This window comes from Theropithecus gelada, chromosome 18, assembly GCF_003255815.1.
Source record: "Theropithecus gelada isolate Dixy chromosome 18, Tgel_1.0, whole genome shotgun sequence".
NCBI classification, from domain to species: domain Eukaryota; kingdom Metazoa; phylum Chordata; class Mammalia; order Primates; family Cercopithecidae; genus Theropithecus; species Theropithecus gelada.
The window spans coordinates 66,528,269-66,552,632 of record NC_037686.1 but is presented as its reverse complement, the minus strand read 5'-3'; the positions used below and the strand labels follow the sequence as shown (position 1 = coordinate 66,552,632).

Sequence of the window (24,364 nt, the reverse complement as noted above, 5' to 3'; positions counted from 1 at the left end):
CCTATGGAGCACGTGAATGTCAAATCTGGATAGATCCAATGAATATCCTGGAATTGTACGCAATGAAACAGGAATTCAGAGAAAGGAGACAGGATGGAACAAATGCAAAGGAGACAGGATGGAACAAATGCAAGAAGGAATTAATCAAGAGTAATCAGGATTGGCTGGGCGTGGCAGATTGTTAAGCAGTGCTTTGAATGATGTCTAAGTTTTGCTTCTCATCTTTATGGGCTGCAGGACATCACTGCATGGTAAGGTGGGTGATTCTGAGTTCCAGTAACTTAAGTCTAATGCACATATGAGCTCCAACATGTGCAGGTATCTATGTAGAATCAGGTACTAAGAGTACTTCAACACAGGACATGATGGAGAGTACAAAGAGGTTTCACTTCAAATCACTCACTAGAGGACGAGATGTATTTTGGTGGTTTCTAAAACTATGACATTTTGAAGTTGGTTCTGATTTCATGTTATGGTTTCAACTGATCAAAGGAAATTATCTTCTTGCAGATTCTGCTTATCTTTTGTGATCTGCACCGTTCTAACCTACATTCTCTTCACTGGAATCGTCTGCTCAGTGTGTTTTGGAACCCTGTTTTGGACAGCTTCAGCTTGCTTACTTGCTTTGCATTCACTCTTTTTGAAGTGACCACAAAATCCTGCATCAAGGGTCTCTGCCAAGATAAACATTTTCTCTTCTCTGCTCTATAGTGATGATGGACACTTTGCATGCTGGGGCTGAAGGAGGGACTGACTCCCTTCTGCAAGCCTGCTTTGTCCTCTTCTCAATCCCCTTTCATTTTGCCACTGTTCTGGTAGCAGTGCTCTTTAGTCCTTTAAGATTCAATGGAGCTGGTCATTCCAGGACATAGTCCTAAATGCAAGGTGTCCTGGATGGGACTCTTTTCCAAAGGCACAGATGTCAGAGAATTGTAGCTTGCTTTCTTTTTCTTTTTTTTTTTTTTTTTTTTTTTGAGATGGAGTTTCACTCTTGTTGCCCAGGCTGGAGTGCAATAGCATGATCTCGGCTCACCGCAACCTTCTCCTCCCGAGTCCAAGAAATTCTCCTGCCTCAGCCTCCCAAGTAGCTGAGATTACAGGCATGCACCACCACGCTCAGCTAATTTTGTATTTTTTGTAGAGACGGGGTTTCTCCATGTTGGTCAGGCTGGTCTCGAACTCCTGACCTCAGGTGATCTGCCCGCCTCAGCCTCCCAAAGTGCTGGGATTACAGGTGTGAACCACTGCACCTTGCCGAATTACAGCTTTTAATCTTATGGATTTCCCCCCAGTTTTTATCATGAGAGTATTTTGAATCAGTATATATTTCTGTATCTGTATTTACATTTGTGTACCTTCCCACACTGTTAGAATAATTCGCTGATCAAAGTTTTTTGGTGCCTGTATCAGCTCTGGCACCTTCGAGGGTGGACGTCCCTGAAGTACTGCAAGAGTCATTGTACATAAAAGTCAGATGAGTCTTACCCTTGAAACTGTGAGTGTGATATTTGCACCACGATCATCCCCTCCTCAAAAATTTAAAGGGAAGTGGATGCTTTTGACGAGGCAAATTTTTATTTTTTGAGCTTCGGAGACTTCCAGCAAACGTCTCTAAGGAACAAAGGGGGATAAACTCAAATCTTTCTTCCTAGGGGGATTCTATGCCCAGTTGTTGATGTTACTGCTGACTTGTTAATAGATGGACACAAACTCTCCTTAGGGACTCTGAGTTTGAATGCTTGCCAGTCTAAAACTTGGACCAGCTTTTGGCACCTACCACATTGGCCTGGGGTAATACAGCTAGTAAAAGTTTAAACCACAAGCACACAATGCCAAATCTTGCAACTCTGAGCTTGTTTGAAGGAATAATCCCCTCTTTCTTGGATTTTCCTCCCCCTTTCCTCTTGGAGAATACCCTTGGGCTCTTTTAATGCCATATTTTTATATAAGTTACAAGTATATTCAAGGTCTTCTTTCTATAGGGCCAGACCCTTTTTCACAAGTAGAACGTTAGAGTGAAATTGTTGCCTAAAGGAAGCAAACACAACAGTAAATCTTAGACGTGTGAAATCCCAACAATGTGAAGCTGAGAAAGGAATAGATGCTGTATGTGCAGGTAATCCATCAAAAGAAAAAAGGGGCCAGGCACAGTGGCTCACGCCTGTAATCCCAGTACTTTGGGAGGCCGAGGCTGGTGGATCACGAGGTCAGGAGATTGAGACCACCCTGGCTAACACGGTGAAACCCCATCTCTACTAAAAATAATAATAATAATAATAATAATACAAAAAATTAACTGGGCATGGTGGCGGCACCTGTAGTCCCAGCTACTCAGGAGGCTGAGGCAGGAGAATGGCATGAACCTGGGAGGCGGAGCTTGCAGTGAGCTGAGATCGTGCTACTGCACTCCAGCCTGGGCGACAGAGCCAGACTCCCTCTTTAAAAAATAAAAGCAAAAAGGAAGGTTTTTGTGTGTGTATGCATTTGTGTACCATAGATTCAAATTGATTAGTTAATACCCTGTCAAGAAAGTGAATTTAACAAATCAATAAATTATGAGTAGAATTAATTAAACTGACATCATAATTAAGGCACAATATGTTACAGAGGCTTATGAATGCTTGAGTTTCACAGCAGACCTGTCAGTGCGATCCCGAATCATTTATTTGCTTCTCGTTCTTTCTGGACACAGGAGTCTTTTGCTTTACCATATCTAAAAGGTAGATAATTCAGTTAAGGCTGATGAGACATTAACTGTCATTCTCATTAAGACATAACAAAATTTGGCTAATAAATCACTTTCAATATTATAATTTAAACAATGAAAACAAAAACCAATATATGCTTATTAGGAAATATATATATGTACACATATACAATTCATTTGGTGATTTATGACTGAGTTCCTTAGAGATGTTTACAAATTCATCCACTGTCCTTAAATCACAGAATTTGCATTTGGCTTCTCTCATTTAGCTGAAAGGGGCTGAAAAGTTCAACTGGCACTTAAGGGCCTAGATGGTCACATTTTTCAACAGATTTGTGGGAGAGTAAGTTATTGTACTTAAGGTCAATAGGAATTTATGCTCAGCTAGAGAACTGTGAAACTGGAGATTTCAAGCCACTCTGTACAGGAAAGAAGCAGCTTTGTTTGGGGAGGGATCACAAGCTGGTTTCCTATGGGGATGGAGCACTGGCTGGTTTTCCTTGGATCAGAGCTGCATTTGATGCAGCTGTAATGAAGAATACATGACATCTCATTTAAAGTGATTGTATACCCATACTCTGATATATATATATATATATATATATATATATATATATATATACGTGTGTGTGTGTATGTGTATATATATGGATATATATGTGTGTATGTATACACACACACTGACAAACCCCAGTGTGTAATGTTCCCCACCCTGTGTCTAAGTATTATCATTGTTCAACTCCCACTTATGAGTGAGAACATGCAGGGTTTGGTTTTCTGTCCTTGTGATAGTTTGCTGAGAATGATGGTTTCCAGCTGCATCCATGTCCCTGCAAAGGACATGAACTATCCTTTTTTCTGGCTGCATAGTATTCCATGGTGTGTATGTGCCACATTTTCTTAATCCAGTCCATCACTGCTGGACATTTGGGTTGGTTCCAAGTCTTTGCTATTGTGAACAGTGCCACAATAAACATATGTGTCTTTATAGTAGCATGGTTTATAATCCTTTGGGTATATACCCAGTCATGGGAACACTGGGTCAAATGGTATTTCTAGTTCTAGATCCTTGAGGAATCACCACACTGTCTTCCACAATGGTTGAACATGATTGACACTCCTACCAACAGTGTAAAAGCGATCCTGTTTCTCCACATCCTCTCCAACATCTGTTGTTTCCTGACTTTTTAATGATCGCCATTCTAACTGGCATGAGATGGTATCTCATTGTGGTTTTGATTTGCTATTCTCTGATGACCAGTGATGATGAGCATTTTTTCATATGTTTGTTGGCTGCCTAAATGTCTTCTTTTGAGAAGTGTCTGTTCATATCCTTTGCCCACTTTTCGATGTGTTTTTTTTTTTTTTTCTTGTAAATTTGTTTAAGTTCTTTGTGGATTCTGGATATTAGCCCTTTGTCAGATGGGTAGATTGCAAAGATTTTCTCTCTCATTCTGTAGGCTGCCTATTCACTCTGATGGTAGTTTCTTTTGCTGCGCAGAAGCTCTTTAGTTTAATTAGATCCCATTTGTCTATTTTGGCTTTTGTTGCCATTGCTTTTGGTGTTTTAATCATGAAGTCTTTGCCCATGCCTATGTCCTGAATGGTACTGCCTAGGTTTTCTTCTAGGGTTCTTATGGTGTTAGGTCTTACATTTTGCATGCCCTAGACATACTGAATCTATTTAATTTTTACAATTGCAATAACCATTCTTTCTATTTGCAATTTACTTTGTGCAAGTAAAGGTTCCCTGAATTTGGGAAATTTAACTTTGTTAAAATGTTCTGATGAGTTCTTAAGGAATTATATAACTATTTTTGGAAATTAATTCAAAGAACATAGTGAATAATTAAGAATGTGGTTCAGGCCAGATGTGTGGCTCACATCTGTAATCACAATGCTTTGGGAGGCCAAGGAAGGAGGATCATTTGAGGCCATGAGTTCGAGACCAAACTGGGCAAATAGCAAGACTCTCTCTCTACAAGAAAACCAACAATAAATGTTAGTCTCAGCTACTCAGAGGGCTGAGGCAGAAGGATTGCTTGAGCCCAGTGGTTTCAGGTTGCAGTGAGCTGTGATCAGGCCACTGCACTTCAACCTGGGCAACAAAGTGAGATCTTGTCTCAAAATAAATAAATAAATAAATAAATAAAGTGGTTCACTCAACATTCTAGAAATATCTCATAGATCTAAGCAGAAAAATAGACTACCTCTGATATCAGAGATAAAAATGATCACAACAAATGTCATTTATACGTAAGTTATTTGTGAGGAGGGACCTTCTATAATTTATTAAGAAAATAAATTACCTGAAAGAACTCCCTCAACAATGTTACTAAGACAGGCTGGTTAAAGAAAAACCTCACACACTGCCCAAAATAAGCCAAAAAATTATTCAGCAAGTTTAATGCCAAGACTATAAATGACTTAACACAATTTAATGAAATTTAAATACAGTGAAAGGGTAAAGCTTTGTTACACAAATACCTATTTCAACCTTTGAAGCTATTGAGTGAGGAAAAAAATGCAATGACCTTACTTAGGCATTTATCTTCATAAGCTTTTTCTGCTCATTTAATGGATGATTATTATGTATGTATACTGTTAAGACAAATTCAACTTAGGAAAGTATTTGGTATTTTAGCATTTTCCTCAGTGCATATAAAGAAAAACTTTAGATATTGGACAAATCTCTGATTTTCCCTGTTTTGAATATTATACATGGTCTACTCTCTTCCTTTTTCTTTCTCAATTTCTGCATACATTAAGAAAATGAGGTAATCAATGAATGTATTCCTATACAATAATGATGGTATTAGCTAAATTGCAAGGACATGAACTTCTGCCACTAGCCAGTTCTGCCACTGAACTGCCATTTGAAAAGCAATCAGGAAGAGAGAGAGATGGATGAGTTTTTCCATTATGGATCATAGAAAAATGTTATTTCAATGTAGTAAAGACATTTATTTTACTAACAATTAACTACAAAACAATCATGTTTTTATTGTTTAAAAACATTTTATGTACAGGTATGTAAATAAAAACAAGGTAAGAAAAAAGTCATCCATCATCCACCCTTGCAGAGAAATCCACTTCTGTATATAAAAATACAAAAATGCTGCCTGTGCTGTTTTATGTCTTATCTTTGTATTTAACAGTGTATTGTGAATATCTTGCCAAGTCAGAAAATGTATTTCTATCCCCACATTTTCATGGGCATATTGTACAACTGTGCCATGATTCTTTAACCAGTCATCTGTTTGATCATTTTCATTTTTGCCTATCATAACAAGACTGCAGTGCTCTCCTTTTAGCTGTTTTGGTGTATAAACATCTTCAATTATTTCCTTGAGATAGTTTCCTAAAAGCAGAATTGCTGAGTCAAGGGGTATAGGGGTTTGATAAATATTGACAAATTGCTTTCACAAAGTTTGTGCAAACTTAGAAGCCTACTAGCAGTAAAAAAGATTTCCATTTCCCCATATCCTTCTTGACATTATTATTAGTATTCTTATTAATCTGCACCATTTTGTGGAAAAAATGTATCTCTTACATTTAATTCTTATTTCTTAAAAGTAAGTTTGAACAATTGTATATATGTATTAGGCGTTTGTGTTTAAAAGAATCATGTAGCATATATTTGAATGACTGTCTTTTGAAAGATCATACAGCATATATTTGGATGGTTATTTTTAAATTATGTAGCATATATTTGAAATGTCTGTAGAACACTAAAGATCTATTTTCCACCAAAGAATAAGGTAATAAACAAGCTATAATTTTATTGGGTGACCAAATAATGCTAAAATATAAATATTTAATTTCGACAACAAAAACACAGACACAAACTACTCATGTTTAGCAGCTTAAAGTATTTGTTCATGAAGCAGAAGAACGTATGAGCAGGTAAGCAAAATCCAATTATTCTTCTTATTAAATGGGTTTATAAATTGAATGATGAAGATAGATCCATCAAAGAGAACTGCTGAAAGGTTGGACTGTTCTGGTCTTGTAATATTTCTGTCTATCTTCTAGGGAAGTTTCATATTCTAGGAACCCTTTTTCAGGATTCTTCACCAATTGAAAACTGCCACATACAAAAAAGTGGCAGATTGAGATAAGGCAACTCAAGGCAGCACCTGGAGAACAGAGGCTGCTGAGGAAGGCCTCACACCATCAGCTACCACAGCCTCCAAGAGAGCCCAGCCCTTCTTACTGGAGAGGGGATGGCAGGGCCTGCCTGGACCACCTCCTCCTTAGGGGAGGAGAATAGGAGGGGATGGAGAAAGGGAAAGGTTGAGGAATTGTGACAAAAAGAGTAGAACCAATAACATGAAACTGTCTCAATGAAACATAAAGACGGGCTAAAGCCCCACTGTTATGTCTTTAAAGTTTATTTAATTAATACGAATTTTGTCCTGTATAATTTTTATAGAAAATATTCAACAAGGAAAAAATAAACACCTTTTTTCTAAGTATATCACATAGCAGATCTTTGTATTAAGTGAAACTATAGGAACGAAAATGTGAAGGTAGAATGCCAAAGGAAAATAAATGGATGCCTTGGAAGAAAATTCCGTTACATAATCCCACAAGGCAATTACAGAAGGCCCAGGCTGGCTTTGCACATTGGTTTGCTTGCCTTGGCTAACACTGCCAGTATACTAGGAATTCGGGGTGGGGGTTGATCACTCTGTGGATTCCCCCAGGGTACCCGGAGAGACGGTTTCTCATATCTAGAAGTTTTAAAAACAAAAGCTGGAGAAAAACTCAGTCTGATTATTCGATGGCTTGGAAATTTGTGGACCTTTATAAAGAACACGACCTTGCAATTTTATGACACGTACAGAATCCTTTCACATACGTGAATTGTCAATGAGGCATTTGATCATCACTTTACAGTTGGAGAAGCTGAGCCACGGCATTGCCGGGTGATTTAGCAGAGCTGTGGTTTTAATGACAGAGCTGGGACTCAAATTCAGATATGATGATGCCCCCAGTGCAGTTTTATTTTCATTACAACTTAATCAATCCACGTTCAATTAGAAATAGTGTGTGGTGAATTTCAATTTTTATTTCTTACTGTCTTTTCTTCCATCTTCAAACACTTTGGAAGTCTATCAGTATGCATGTTTGTTGAACATCTTGATTTTCTGACTGGTTAACAGGCAGGAGTTTGCTTTTATCCACCCTCAATTATTTGGAGGCAAAGAAATGGATTTTGACCTTCAGGAATTTTCTAAGATGCCAGGTACAAAAGCCCCAGGCTGGCTTTTTTTTTTTTTTTTTTTTTTTGTCATTCTCTTCAGAGGTGGAGGTGAAATTAATGTAGCTCTTGGCTATATTAGGTGACTAATGGAAGAAATCAATTCAGAAAATAAGATGTGTCTTATTTGTGAATGCCAAAGATAAGAACAGAGTCCTTTATGATTAATATTACCTGGGTGCAATGCATCATTTCCTGAATGACATAAATCACATTTGATTGAAATAAAATGGAATCTCTATCATCCCAGTAAAGCATGAAGATATCAATATGTTCCTGTTTTAACAGAAAAAAAAATCAATTTCCACTTGTATAGATATTTCCCACTCATAGTAATAATTACTATATATGAATGAATCTGGGCAGACCCTTTTTAACTAATTAAGACAATGCGATGAGGTGCTGAAGAAACGAAGCTAGTGAGGTATGTGGGGAGATCTCTGGAGGGCCTTTCCTGTGGTAGGGAAAGAGCGTGGGTTCAGTTTCCAGATGCTGAGAGGGAGATGCTTCTAATGGAGTCATTAGACATGCACTGGAAATACAGATGCAGAGCTCGGAATAACAATCTCAGCAGGAGACACAAAGTAGCAACACTCTGGGTATTAGTCATTGCAGTTACAGGTGTGCATGAGTTTGCTTAGAAAAAGAGTCGCATAAGAAAAGGTGGCTTGGAACCGAAACTGGAACAACATCAACGTTCAAAGAACCAACTGAGAAGGACATTCCACTATAAGACACATGCACACGTATGCTTCTTACAGCACCATTTACAATAGCAAAGACTTGGAACCAACCCAAATGCCCATCAATGATAGAATGAATAAAGAAAATGTGGCACATATACACCATGGAATACTGTGCAGCCATAAAAAAGAAGGAATTCATGCCCTTTGCAAAGGACATGGATGAAGCTGGAGCCCATCATTCTCAGCAAACTAACACAGGAACAGAAAACCAAACACTGCATGTTCTCACTCATAAGTGGAAGCGAACAATGAGAACACATGGACACAGGGAGGGAAAAAGTCACACACCAGGGGCTGTTGGGGGGTGAAAGACAAAGGGAGGAAGAGCATTAGGACAAATACCAAAGGCATGCTTAAAACCAAAATGATGGGTTGACAGGTATAGCAAACCGCCGTGGCACATGTTTACCTGTGTAACAAACCTCCGTGTTCTGCACATGTATCTGAGAACTTAAGGTAAAATAAAAAATAAAAATAAAAAAGTAAAAGTGAGACATGAATAACTTTCCCTGGACATTATAAAGATCACACTATCTAGCTTTATCTAATCAGTCATACCCGATGGCAATGGAGAATGAAGAATGCCCAGCCGAGAGGGGGGTTGGCGCGCATGTGAGAGAGAGATTGTGTGTGTGTGTGTGAGAGAGAGAGAGAGAGAGAGGTGGGGGAGAAGGGGAGGGAGAGGGAATACAGTGTCAAAAGGAGGAGAGTGTTCAACTGTGCTGAAGATGATGGAAAAGCCAAGTCAGAAAGTCACCCACTGACTTTGTGGAACTGGGTGTTATTTGGGCCCATGGAAGCAGCAGATTCAGTTGAGCGGAGGCACAGAACCAGAGGAGATGGCAGTGAAGACCGTGAACTATCACATAAGAATATTTCTTTAAAAAGGTTGGACTCTGATTAAATTAAACTAGATACTGTGTTCCTTATAATGTCCTGAGAGAATCACTCTTGTGCCGTTTCATTTTTAAAATAGGAGAAACTAAACCACATTTCTATAGGGATGGGAGGACTAAGTAGGGAGAGAAAAGCTGCAAATACAAAGTAAAAATAATCAGTAGAGTAACTTTATTAAGAAAGCATGAATAGAGTTATTCCTAGAGGAGGCATTGGTTTCCATTGTTTATCAATAGAAGAAGGGCAATAGACGGGGAGAAGATGGGCGCCAAATATTTAGATGTATTTATAGATGCAGGAAATTTGATGGGATTTATGTCTAATAAGTTCTTTTTTCATGGTTAAGTAACAAGAGCAGTGATCTCCTGAGATTCAAGTTGGAGGAGGGAAGGGTAGAGGTTAGAAAGTTTGTAACAGTTGAAATAACTATTTCAGAGAGTGAGAAAGCAAACCAACCAGAGAAAGCTGGACAAGCCAGGCAGTTTCGAGGGAGTCCGTCCTTTTTAGTGCCTGTGAATTACAGAGGTGTCATTTTGCCAGGTAGTGTAAATATAAACCCAATGTTCCCTATGAGAGAAATTTTGATTCTAAGGGAAGCAGAAGTTAGCAAAAGTTCATGACCTGGGCCCAAGAAGGAATTTTGGAATTTGATAAAGTTGGCTAAAAGAAAAAAATAATCTGACAACTTGAAATAGGTTCAAAGTTAAATCATTTCTGTGTTACTGACAATGCAACATGAATGAAAACAGAGGCCAGTTCTCAAGTTGCCAGAAAATCCAGAAACAAAGGGAAATAGCAGTTCCTAACACCACTTGGGTGCTGGGGACCAAAATCCAATTTACCGCATGATGGAAGAGCTTGTGTTTAATAGATAGAAAGGGACATTTATATAGCCAAATGAAAGTATAAGCACCGTCCTCCTCCACTTGACATTAACCTGGACTCTTCCAACCACTTGCTTTCTCTACCCATGCCCTTTAAGATCTCTGGCTGGGCAGGAATGGGAGGCTTTATGTAGAATTCTGCCACCTAACAAATTATACCCCCACCTACTCTACCCCTTCCTCAGACACTTTGAACTCAATTTCAAACATCATATCATTTTGTCCTTCAATATTACTATTGTATCTTCAAAAAATAAGGACTCAAATAAACAAGCAAAATATTATTATCCTTCCAAAATTAATATTAACTCATACCGTAATACTGCTAAATATCCAGGCAGTGTATACATTTTTCCCAAGTGGAAAAATTAATTTTATATTGTTTGCTTGGGTCAACATCCAAATAAAGATAATTATCTGATGTCTTTTTTCAAACCATAGTAACACCTCTTTTTTTCTGCTTTACTTTGTCTTGTTTTGCGATTGCTCACAATTTATGTGTTGAAGAAACCAGATTGTTCTGTAGAATTTCCATCAGCCTGGACTCTGTTCATTGCATCACTGTGGTGTTACCTAAAACATTTCCCTTCTTCCTGTATTTCCAGTAAATTGGTAGATTGCAACAAACGCTCGTTCCAGGTTTGATTCTTTGGCAATGATACTTCAGAGATAGAATAGTGTACATCCACTGGGTACACAAAATGTTTGTTGTTTTTCTTTCCATGAAGTTAGCTGATACTGACAATCTTTGTATGGATTTATGAACTTCATAAGTGAATTGCAAATAAGTGATATTCCAAGTTCTTCTTCATTTTCATGTAGAATAATCCCATACAGAGAAATCCCTGCTCATGAGCCATTTAATTGCACTGTTACAATTTACATTTTAAAAAAGTGATGTGCTTTAATCAACTACAATCATATTCCTTACTGATGGTCCATTGACATGACCTTGGTAGTCCTGACCCTGAGAGCCATTGATAGCTCTGATTTCTGGAACAACAACCTGTTCCAGGCTCATTCTGTATATTTTCTCCTAAGACCTGGAATTTATATTTTTTAAAAGAACTCCTGGCCCCTTTATGTGGGAAATATTTAAAGACTACAATCTGGGCACTGGGAGCTTATAAATTTTTGACCAATGTGCCTGTTTAATGGATATTTTTTCTAAAGATTTCAAACACCTTTGATTTTTTTCCTTCTTTTTGCCCTTCATTGTGACAGTGTGACAGCTCTTCCAAAAGTGCACAGATATTTTCTTTCACTCGGGAACCAGTGATGCGGTCAGTCTGACCCACTGAGAAGGTTCAAGGAAGCTGTCGCATGGCACCAAAGCACTACTGCAACTTTTAGAATAAAATTCCACAGCTGTGTCTCTGAAGTAACGATGTCCTCTTCAGTCATCCTGTGCCTGTTGGGTGAGGGTTAGGAGGAATAATCGGCAGTGACTGCTGCTCTGCTCATGCCCTTGGTCACCTCTTCGCACAACTGTAGGCTACTCTAAACCGCCAGGAGGTGCCGGGTGGGTGGGAGGCTGGCAAGCCCTCCCTGGGACTCTACTTCCCAACTCCCCCTGCAGCCCCGAGCCCGGTTGGCAGAGAGGTAACCAGGCACCATCACATCAGCCCAATCAACAGTTTTAAACATACTTAAAAGGGTTTGACTGGCAGATGCTTGGGCAAGATTTCATCAGTAGTAACAGAGCCATTCTGGCTTGAGTGAAACTCTAGCCATGTCACAATTAATCTTTATGGTTCAGAGGACAAGAAACTTTGTACTCTCCTGAAGGTTTGCAGTAGAAAGACAACGTATGGGTTCAAGATATTAATAATCCTTTAAAAGTAGCAACAGTGAATACATCGCCCCTATTATCCCTCCCAGAAATAAACATCTGAAATAAAATGACTGAAATTTGTTTATTTAAAAAGAAAACTCCCTCATTTCAGTCATTTATTTCTGGGAGTGTCTGTCATGCTTCTTTTGATAAATAATTTGGTATATTTCTCAACAGTAGATTAATATAAAGTTGGTTTGAGAGACATTTGTATAAAAGAGTGATTGAGTCATACTAATCATTTAATTATTTTAATATAAAGTTAAAAGTTTAAAATTGGAAGACATAACCTACATGTATCTGCCCTCACCGAGAGCTTATTTCTCAGCCGTGAGAACCCATATCTCGAGTGAAAGTGTTTCTTGTTACCTCTGGCAGATGAATGCCCATTCCATTGGATACTCCTTGGTTCTTATTCTCCTCACCTATCTGTGACTGATGACATTAACCCTTCATCCTTTCTTGAGCCTTTTTTAGAATTAGCAATACCACAGTTTTCTGAGTCTTTCTACGCCATCTACATAATAATCTTCTTCCTTGCATATGTATCCCATTTCCACCCCTCAAGTCTCAGTGCTCACCCATGTCTTCATCTTTGGCCTTTCTTTTCTTCTGTATCTCAAAGATAATGAGTCACCTTTGACTCTACAGGCCTGCCTTCTCTGTTCCCTGTAGCACTAAATGACTGGGTGCCGTACCTGGCTGTTCACCCAGAAAGTGGCAGTCTCCTGGTTTTCCTCCTCTTCCCGAAACTCCTTTGAACTCATCTTTTTATATTTATCCCCACTGCCACTGGGAAAAATCGTGTTTTTCCCACCATGTCTGGCTTTACGTGACAGATTCCTTACGAGTTCCTCAGCCTCTCACCCTGCCAACCTCCAAATCAAGGCCATCCAATACATAGCCACTATCATGCCTGGCTCTTTAAGTTTTTATTAAGTGAAATTAAAATTTCAGCTCCTAAGCCACATGAGCCACACTTCAAGTGCCCAGTAGCTGCACGTGGTAAATGGCTACTGCATTGGACACTGCACATTTACGACATTTTCATCATCACAGAACTTTCTATTAGGGATCACTGTTTCAGTTACTTATAAAATTTTAATTTATGCTTCACTGCTGACTAAACAAAACTTCCTCCCTCATTATCTAACACCTAGAGCTCTCTCAAAGCCATTTCAGCCTGTAGAAAGCCTTCCCTGCCCCTGGGAGGGCACACGCGGACTTCTCTTTACCATGGGCCTAATTAAAAGTGCAACAAACATTTGTCTATTTCTTCCACAAGGGCATAACCTTGAGGATAAGAATTAAGTTGGTATCTCCAGGTGGTGGTACATGCATCTAATCTTCCATTCACGAATTCCACAAACATTTATTGAGCATTGCTAAGTACCATACAGCGCTAAGTATACAATAATTTAAAACTCTCCAGTGTTTACATGCTACTCTATGTCCCATAAGTGTTTGTTGACTCCATAAGTAAACCTTGACTATGATTCTAGAGGGTCAGCATCATGTAAATCAACTGATATACTTGCTGAAGTAATATGTGTGGCAGTCCTGACATAAACAGACTGTTAAGATTCTATGAACCGTAAGTTTACCAGATAGAGATTTCTGTTTTTTTTTTTTTTTTTTTTTTTTTTGGAGACGGAGTCTTGCTCTGTGGCCCAGGCTGGAGTGCAGTGGCCGGATCTCAGCTCACTGCAAGCTCCGCCTCCCGGGTTTACGCCATTCTCCTGCCTCAGCCTCCCGAGTAGCTGGGACTACAGGCGCCGCCACCTCGCCCGGCTAGTTTTTTGTATTTTTTAGTAGAGACGGGGTTTCACCGTGTTAGCCAGGATGGTCTCGATCTCCTGACCTCGTGATCCGCCCGTCTCGGCCTCCCAAAGTGCTGGGATTACAGGCTTGAGCCACCGTGCCCGGCCATCCAGATAGAGATTTCTTTGCTTTCATTTGCTGAAAGAGCAGATTTTGAGGGGAATGTTGATTCAGTTGACTACAATCTTCAGGAAAGTAAAGTCTATCTTTCTTTTGCCCAGAATTGTATCCCACACCTAGCAAAGTACCAAGATAACAGGTCTTCAATAAACCAAGCTGAGTAAACGTTAAATGCACGCAGTTATCCGGTCTGTTTCCTGAGTTCTTTAATCATAAATCAAAAATACTCCTGAAAAGTTTTTCTCCTGATGCAAGCCAGATATCCTAAAAGTTTTGTTTTTGAAATTAAAAGCATTTATGTGATATTTGAAAAAGACAGAACTTTTGGGAAATTTTGAAAGAAACATTGTATGTGAACAAAATAAAAATAAAATGCACTTTTGTTGAATTTGTTAGAATCCCTATGTGGGAAAAAATGCCGATTACATTATCTATTTTATTAAAATTGGATCATTTACACCATAATATTCTTCTTTTGTTACGTATCCTTGGAGAAAAGAACAAACTATAATAGTATCAATAGTTGAATAGTGATAAGGAAGAGACATAAAGCAGTCTGAATTGCAATGATGCCTCCCTGTAGACTCGTTTGAGGGACATACAGAGAGTGGTATCATCAATTTAAAAGATTTCAAGGGATGAAAATTTGATAGAAGATTATTGAACAAGTGTCCCATATCATCGCTTTAAGTATTAATTCTCATAAAAGAGTTGAAAGCATGTGCTTTCAACTGAAAAGCTTCACTGGTCATAACTGACAACATAAAACTGAATACATTGTTTAAATGATAAATCCAGTCCCCGAGACATCCAAAACTCAGTTTTTCCAGTGGAACTTACAAACTTCAAATGATTTTTTTTACTTAATTTACAATAATCTAAAAATAAATTTTTCTCCCATTTGATTGAAATAGCAAATCATTAAATTTTATATCATAGTGTTACATCTCATTCATTAATCATAAACAAAGATTTATGACATTATCAATAAGTCATCAATATGACAATTTCTAAATGTTACTGGAAAACGATAGGCTCTTAAGTTATTTAAGCGTCTTTATGTTGCCTGTAGAATCTCAACTTTTCTTTGTATTTTTCTATGCTTTGTTGGTTTCAAATGATTCCACCCTTATTTACTGTCTACCATTTATTCAATATTTAGACCAAACACTATTTCTTTGGCAAACTTTCACAATGTTTTGAAATTTATAAACTAGGGGAGTCAACAAGAATGTGAGAAATTTATTGTTACTTGGCCTGTGTCCAAACCTCTTTACTACCACATTCTGTTCAAGTATGGCAGACTATGTTAGCAAATAATGAATTCAGAAAAAAACTGCATGGACCATATAGCTTCAATTGATTTGGTTCCAATATAATGCCTTAAAGTTGTTATTAAAATCAAAAGTATATCACAGAATATAAGCAAATTAATTTTTTCTTTTTTAATTAAATAAAAGGAAAACAATCTGTTAAAATATTCAGTTTTACGTATGGTTGCCAAAATCTATGATCAAGTTGCTTTTTGTCAGATACATACACAGATATAGATATAGGTACAGGTAAATGCACACACACACACACGAACACACACAATATTAGGAACATCAAAATATATCTGTCTCCGCTTCCCAAACTAGGCTTCCCATAATCTTGGGATCTACAATGCTGCCTCATTCCATGTTATATAAATTAGTGTATTATTTATGTCAGTGCAAATATACCACGGAGTAGAACATAATACTTTCCCATACTCCCTTGCACTTAGCAATTACCTGACAAATATTCAAGAGTTATCAATTAGTCGAATAATTCAATTTACCGTAAAATATTTGGAGCTGGCCACAAGCCAGTTTACAGCTTAGATATGAAAGCACTAAGTCACATTTGCCTTTAAAAATATTTTAAGAGCGTTTAAGAGACATCATGGTGTTTGGCTCATTCTATGTGACTATTTCACCTTCATTTACTGAGAAACATTTTCCCAAAAAACAATTCTCTCCAAATTACATATACCAGTCTCACTTTCAAAGGTTTACACTATGAAATAATACATTACAAATCTAGACTCACAATAAAGAGCTCACATACACCATAAAAATTACAACTGGAAATACTGGTATAGCAAAGGAACATAAATGCCTCCATTTTATCAACTGAACTGTTCTCAAAATGGCAAAAGCAAGTGACTAGAAGTATAACTCCAACTCGGCAAATTTATTAGATAAAATAAAATGATAATGCAAAGTAAAATGAAGACTCACTGTTTGGTAGAATTGAACGAGTTACTAGTGAGAATTCAAGATAGGGCAATTGCTACTAAAATGTTAACCAGCATTCTTTTAATTACAAATATTACATCATTTCATATTTACAGTAATTATCTCAGTGAATACCATTACCATCCCATTTTACAGATAAGGAAAATTAGGCAGAAAAATGCAAGGTAACTTTTGTAAAGCTGAGCTAGAATTTATATTCAGTAGCTGTGGGTGCAGAATCTGAGGGCCTAATCTGTATGCTATTCATCCTCTTTATCAGCAAGAAACATCTACTAACATAAGAAAAGATATTGTCTACCCACATTTGTATCACGCATATTTGCTCAAATTATTTTACAACTTGCTTTCAAATTCTTTAAAAATGTGTAAGTTGTGTTCTGTACATTTGTGTGGAAATTCTAGTAAAGAGAGCGTCACACAATTTAATAGGTCAACGTTGGTTTGGGATTCAACTTCCATATGAGGGAACAAAGACAAACAGTTCTGTGATTTTACTGAAGTCATTAAGAAATAGCATTAGAAATAGGACTCAAATCCCCTGGCAGCCAATTCAGTCTCATATTATTTTTCCATATGGGTAGTTAACAAAGAAGCCCTCAAATTTCCTTATGCTATTCCACTGGTTGACTTAGGACTGCCTTATTTATCTCAGAAGGCTTAGCACGCATAAACTGAGGAAATATATAAGTAGAAACTTGCAATGTAATTGTGAAGTAGTATTGTTATTCTCATTATTGTTGTTATAAAAGAACCCTGGACAAGACACAAAAAGGAAGAGTGTCTCTCTCTTATCTAGATGAACTGAAAAGACACTGCACTGCAAAGAACAAGATATTTTTCTGAACATTTAAAAATAAGTGCATTAAATAGTAGAAAATAGGGCCATTGTAAACCTGTACAAATATATTGGCTAGCTGCCTGAGACAAGCCCTCTTTCCGGCACAGCAGTGTTTAATGAACATAGCATCAGTACCTTCTGCTGTACTTTTCTCACTGGACTTCATTCTTTTTAAAATACTTGTTTTGTGTCTTTGTGAATATCCTTTATTAATTCTACCTGTCTGATCTATGGTAAAACTTGGTGAAATATCCAATATGTCAGTTTTTCTTGATGTGAGTAATCATGCTGGCTCAGAGACAACCACAAAACCACATGTGATAAGAGGCCTCTCTTTACACAGCAGCATCTCCTTGCAAAATGGAAAAAGAAACATGAATATTTCACCCATCACTAGGCACTTCTACCGAGAGCTCATCTATCACCTCTTAGCAGCAACGTTTGATCATTCGTGCCTTTTGGGATCACTGCTGACTAATTTTTGAGTAATTCTACATCTGGCCTCAATGAGGCATTTACTAGGAAATACATTCAATAAGATGACATACACAGTTGCTGAAATCTTGCACCATTAATTGAAATGCAAAGTGAAAAAATACAACTAAAACTGTGTATTTTCATTAGATAATTATCCACCATTTGTAACAGCCTTGTTCATTTTTCTTGTGACTTATTTTCCTGTTTTTCTCCCCCGTGGGCCAGATGTCAAGATGCTGCTGTCTCAAATGACTCAGGTATCCTTTGCTGATTTGTGCTTGACTGGGTTTTTCTTTGCTTACGCTATGCTCATTTTACAGATGAAAAGAAGGGAATGTGATACTTGTGAGCACAAAGTGACCCTAACGCAGGGAATTCGTTGCTGCAAATGAACCTTCATAAATCTGATACAGTAATGGGGTGACAGTTGCTTCAGATACCAAAACATAAAGAAAACAAATTATCTCAAGGTAAGATAGAAAGCAACACAGCTTTAAATTATTTATCTTAAATCGCTAATTGTCAATACAATTCGATGAATAAAAATGTTCATTTGCAATAAAAATTACAAATAGCATTCACATCTTAGTTCATTTTACCTCTCACAACCCCAAAGCCTCTACAAAGTAACTAACTTTAATCAAGACAGTGATTGTAACCACTAACGCTAAGACTCAACATTTAATTCTACAAGTTGATTAGTGTGATCAACGTAACTGTCTCTTTTGTAAGATGATTCTTGTCTTACTTGAGGATCCTATCTGATTGTGGGGTGGAGAATGGATTAAAATGTTAAGGTTCAAGTTTTAGTGTCTTTCATATGAATACACTAATTTTTTTCTTTTTCTTTTCTATTTTATTTTTTTTTCTTTTTGAGACAGTCTCGCTGTATCTCCCAGACTGGAGTACAGTGGCACAATCTCAGCTCACTGCAACCTCCACCTCCCGGGCTCAAGAGATTCTCCCACCTCAGCCTCTCTAGCTGGGATTAGAGGTGCACACCACCACACCCAGCCAATTTTTGTATTTTTAGTAGAGATGGGGTTTCACCATGTTGACCAGGCTGGTCTCGAACTCCTGACATCAAGTGATCCTCCCGCCTCGACCTTGCAAAGTACTGGGATGACAGGCGTGAACCACTACACCCAGCAGATTATAGTCATTTCTGAAATAATAGCCAAATTCAGTGTCCAAAGTTTATTACCAAGGTGCTTTCCCTTTTCAAATATTTGCCCTTCCCTCTCTGCCCATCCCACCCCAATGAGACCAAACATTCTGGGCCTCAGACATAGCCACTCCCCAGCACCTGGCACAGGTGATACACCTATAGTGTCTCCTGTGGGATCAGCTCAACCCCACAACCACAGAACCTCCATAGAGTGACAAATTTACACACTCTCAGGGAGATGGTGCACGGTGCTTCATCTGCTGTGACTCTTATCCTGTCCTGGGTCTTTCTGGTTATATAGTTCTGTGTAATAAACCACCCTAAACTTAGTGTTGTGAGATGACAACTATTGTATTATGCTCATGGATTCTGTGGGCCAGAAATTTAGAGAGTTTCGTTCCAACTCATGATGCCTAAGGCTTCATGAGGCTCATGATTTTGGGATCACTCCGGGAGCATCAAACAACTGCTGACTGTTCTCAGCTGGAAGCATTTTCGCTCACATCTGGCTCCTGAGCTGGATTGGGTGCAGTAAAGCCTGGGCATGCCCAGGACTCTTGACCATGGGGCCTGGGGGGTGTCTGCAGAGTCAAGTGCTCCAAAAGAACCAGGGGGAAGCTGCAGGGCCTTTTATGACCTGGCTAGAAAAACCACAGTACCCTGTCCATGACATTTTATTGGTTCCAAGTGAGTCACTTAAGCCAGTCAAGGTTCCGAGGAGAGGAATTAGACTCTATCTGTCTCTGTGGAGCAAACAAGGTCACCTTGCACTTAGAACACGTGGGAGGGAAGGTACCGGTGTTTGGAAAAACACAACCTTGTGTGTCCCTCGTGGGCATGTCACCTATCCCTGAAGTTCATGGCTGGTGATGGTCTGGGTCAATCAAAGGCAGAGTTCTGCCCTATTGCAGCCACTTGACTTTTATATGATTTCGATGTGTTGGATAGGACACGGTAAAGTCAGTATTTATGTTTTAATATTGATTTCAGATACGTAACTATCAGATTTCCACTGTCACATTGAGTATAGATTCAATTCATTATTCTTTCCTTTTTGTGCTGTGCCTGCTTCTACCTAAAACCCTTTTGTTTGGGAAGACACACATATAGAATATTTGCAATGAGAAAACAAGACAATCTCACAGAACTTTTAAGGAGAGTAATCTACAACAATTGCATGAGACTAAACATTCAGAACCTCAGGCACAGCCACTGTCTGGCACCTGGGAAAGATGATACACCTGTAGTTCCTCCCACAGCATCAGCTCACCCCCACCATCCATCCACAAAACTAACCCCATTGTGGGTCTACAGCCTCAGTCCAGTTGACTTTCTCATTCCCTCAAGGATATATGGAAAACTAAGGATTGCTTTCTGCAGCTGATAGCTACAGGACTTTCCGTAAGTGTTGGAGGTTTTCACCCTCTTTTCCTAATCACTTTTCTCAGCCATTTCTAAATGACTGCTTAAAAGTTTAATATTATCAAGTACATTTTGCTACTATGTAGTTTTGTGGCGTGTTTGTTTGTTTGAGATGCAATCTCACTCTGTCACCCAGGCTGGAGTGCAGTGGTGCGATCTCGGCTCATTGCAACCTCCGCCTCCTGGGTTCAAGCGATTCTCCTACCACAGCCTCCTGAGTAGCTAGGATTACAGGTGTGCACCACCACACCCAGCTAATTTTTGTATTTTAAGCAGAGACAGGGATTCATGATGTCAGTTAGGCTGGTCTTGAACTCCTGACCTCGTGATCTGCCCTCCTCGGCCTCCCAAAGTGCTGGGATTACAGGTGTGAGCCACCGCACCTGGCCATAATTTTGTTTTATTAAGCGTGACATACATATATGGAATATAAATCATTTGTTAGTTATCCATTCTATTCTTTTGATATTTGTGATTTTCTGATCATATTCCCTTTTACCCAATAACAGGAGATCCACCAGAAAGCAGAGATTGTTGCACTCTATCCCTTCCTTCTCTGGATCAGGGGTCAACTATAATATCAAAAAGAGATATAGACATGTAATTTTATATGGATATGGATGTATAGATGTTTCTCAATAATAAACCATCTATAATGGACTAATTGCAAAAAAGGCCCTGAATTTTCACCTTTTTCTATATTTATTCCATTTGCAAAGTTACATTTTAGCTCCTCCCACCAAGAAGTAGAGGGTGTTGCCCAACTCTCGTGTCTGGGCTGAGCTGTGGCTTGCTTTAACCAATAGAATGCAGCAGAGGTGATTTGGCTTATTCTCAGAGTAGGCCTCCCAGGCCTCAAGTGTTTCCACTTCCTCCCTCAGACCCCTGCCTCCACTGTAGGAAAAGCCGAGACTAGCCTATCACAAGATGAAAGACCAGAGAGCAGAGACAATCATGCACACCAAAGCTATCCTAGGCCAGCCTGCCCCAGGCCAACCCACCAGCTGATGCAAGAGCTAGCCCAGCTGCAATCAGTTAGGCGTGGCCCAGGTCAGCAGCAGGGCTTAGTCATCCCTTAGTGCATGAGCAAAATTAATGCTTATGGTTGTCAGCCACTGAAAAGTGTGCTCAGTTGTCTTATAGTGTTTTTGTGGCTATAAATAACTGATACATTATCAGAAAACTCTCCATGGGAATATGCACCAGAAGCTTCACGTTGCTCATGTTCAGGTGCCCAGCAGCCACAATGTCTTAGTAGGTGCGTCTCTGACTCTACTCCACTGTTCCCCAAACACATTACTGTTTCCAGATGCAGCCACCATCTTTTCAGGACAGGTCACACATTGACTTCACTTTTGCCAATCAGTTATCAATATTCATATCTCCTGATTGAGTCCGTAAGACAAGAAGGCACTTGTATCTGTTGAGGGAATTCAAAATCTATCATGAATATGCAGTAACATCTGGAAAAAGGAATGTTTCCCTCCACATCCTAATGGTTTGTCACTGCATAGAAGCACAGTGCCTTCTGAAAGATTCAACATCATGCCTGTGTTCAAGAGTGATAATACACAGGCCAGAAAAGTCAAGAACAAGTTCTTTTCCCTTCTTGTAACTAGAAGACTGATGTAGACAAAGAGGATGAGTTTTGTAGTATTTAATTAGGATTCACAATCATTGCTTAAGTTGAGCCCTTTGAACATGGGGAATTAAGATTGCAGAATACTTTTTAAAAAATCTCTCTTTTCATATCTGTGGTAATATGAAGTTTCTTAAGGGTGTTCATTTAACCATAACAAATGCATATCGGTACAAATGAGGTTGCAGGTAAATTTATGGTATCAATGTCATAGAGAAGTTAATAGGATTTACGACACAACAGGATTTCTTATCGAGCTGTTCTGAACAGATTCACAATGCACATGTAGTAGGATTGATTTTTAGCTCTTGGCTTTCAAAATCTTTACCATGAAAGAACATGCAGCAGCGGCATTGATTCCTTCATGAGATAAATATAGCAGGTGATTGAGTCCATGACTCACCCTGGAGGCACTGTAGAGTGCCTTTTTCCTTATTTTAAATATCTTTTTCCTTATTTTAAATATCTTAGTTGACTTGCAGTTCATTTTCACAAAGCAAGTTAAGCAAAAAACAACAACAACAACAACAAAAAAAAACTTCTGATTAGATATTCGTATTAAGTACCATTTTAAACGGCGGATCCACTAACAGCAAGCTTCTGTTGCAACTTGATATCAAGATACTAAGGGGGAAAGGAAGGTTACAGACAAAGTCTTTGGATTTAGGATACTTTACAAAAAATGTTATCTCCTTTTTCCTAAGAGAAGGGCATTACTTTTTATAACTACTTGTTAGATTGCATTGTCCTTAAGAGTTAGCCCCCAGATAAGAATATAAGAAAGGTAAAAGGCTGGTGAGTAGCTAAAATCCACTAACTCTATCTTAAGAGGCTTGTAAGTTTTTCCCAAGCATTCTGCAACCAGTGGTGCTATGAGTACTATTGTTGTTAGTGGTACTGCTATTAATGTTATCATCATTACTTCCTTTGATTAGATAGAAAATCTATGTTATGACACAGAATTCAAAACCCTAAAACTGAGAATAAATACTTAATTATTCTCATTGTATTCAATGTATTCCCTAAAGGAGATACAATGTGTTCTTAAAACAGCAATTGAAAGCAGCGAACAAAATAAACATAAAAAACAGTAAGAGAAAAAGTGTTTGACAACAGTGCGCATTCATTGTCTTGTTTACACTCCAGATGGGTATCAGATAAGATTTGCATATTGTGTTTATTGACCTTAAGGTACCTGGAACGGGGCAGCAATGTCTGGAAAGTGTGCAAAGGAGTCTCTGCTGTGGCTGGAGTGGAATCCCGTGGAGGGACGAAGCCTTCAGGCCATCGTTAGTCGTGAAATTTGCTGTTGTGAGAAGGAGAAATTACCAAGGCTTGTGATGACAAAAGTGAAGGCTGATGCAAGGAAATCCAGACAGCCACTGAATCCTAAAATTAAGTCTGGAAGAGCTTCATTAGTTCTTCATAAGATGTGACAGGACTGAACATTATCCATCTACATTAATGAAGTAAAGTTTGAGAGTTGAATAAAGGTGATGGGATGTGCTGGAAACAACTGGAAATCTTTACGCTTACAGACCCCGAGGCAAAGCGTCCTCAAGAAAGAGGCTGAAATATTTGGAGTAATGTAAGTCAAGGTTGATACATGGGTGAAGAGGTTCAGAGGATAACTTTATGACGAGGTTGCTGAACAGTTTAAAACTAGTTTGAAATCCTCTTTAATAGAGTGTGCGATGATATGAAACTTTTCTGCCCTATAGAAAAGACTATAGACTATGAAACTTGTTAAAATCAAATATTTACATTTAAATTGAGCAAATTTATATATACTCCGATTTATAAAATAGGAGACATGAGTGACAGATTCCATTTTTACACAGCCCGACCGCCCTTTGTTTTCATATTCCATATGTCTTCATATCGCATTTTGCTCTTCAGTATATTTCCGGAAAGGAACATTGTTTCTGAGGCTCCGAAGTAGAACCTCTTTATTGCTTGTGCCTCCCCATTCTCCAGCAGGGCCTGTCTCGAACCTCAGAGAACAAAGATGGCAGTGGGCACTGTCCCTTCCAGCCCCTCCTCCAGCAAGGCACACTGTGTGACCCAATCCTGCCAGAAAGGTTTTAAGGTGGATATAGGAGAATTTTTTCCTTATTCATAGAAAGTATCAAAGGATAAAATGCCCGTCTTCATAAGATGCCCGGCTATCTCCGTGTGGCACCTGGAACACTGCATCCCTCTTGTAACCAGAGCAGAGGTGAACATGTTGATGCTGCAGAGAGGGAAGGAAAATACAACTCCC

General features: G+C 38.6%; 1 pseudogene; it reads left to right on the top strand.

Moving 5' to 3' along the window:
- The window catches only part of LOC112611337, a 105,294-nt pseudogene extending 81,757 nt beyond the window's left edge, over positions 1-23,537 (top strand).
- Positions 23,538-24,364: the final 827 nt, after the last annotated feature.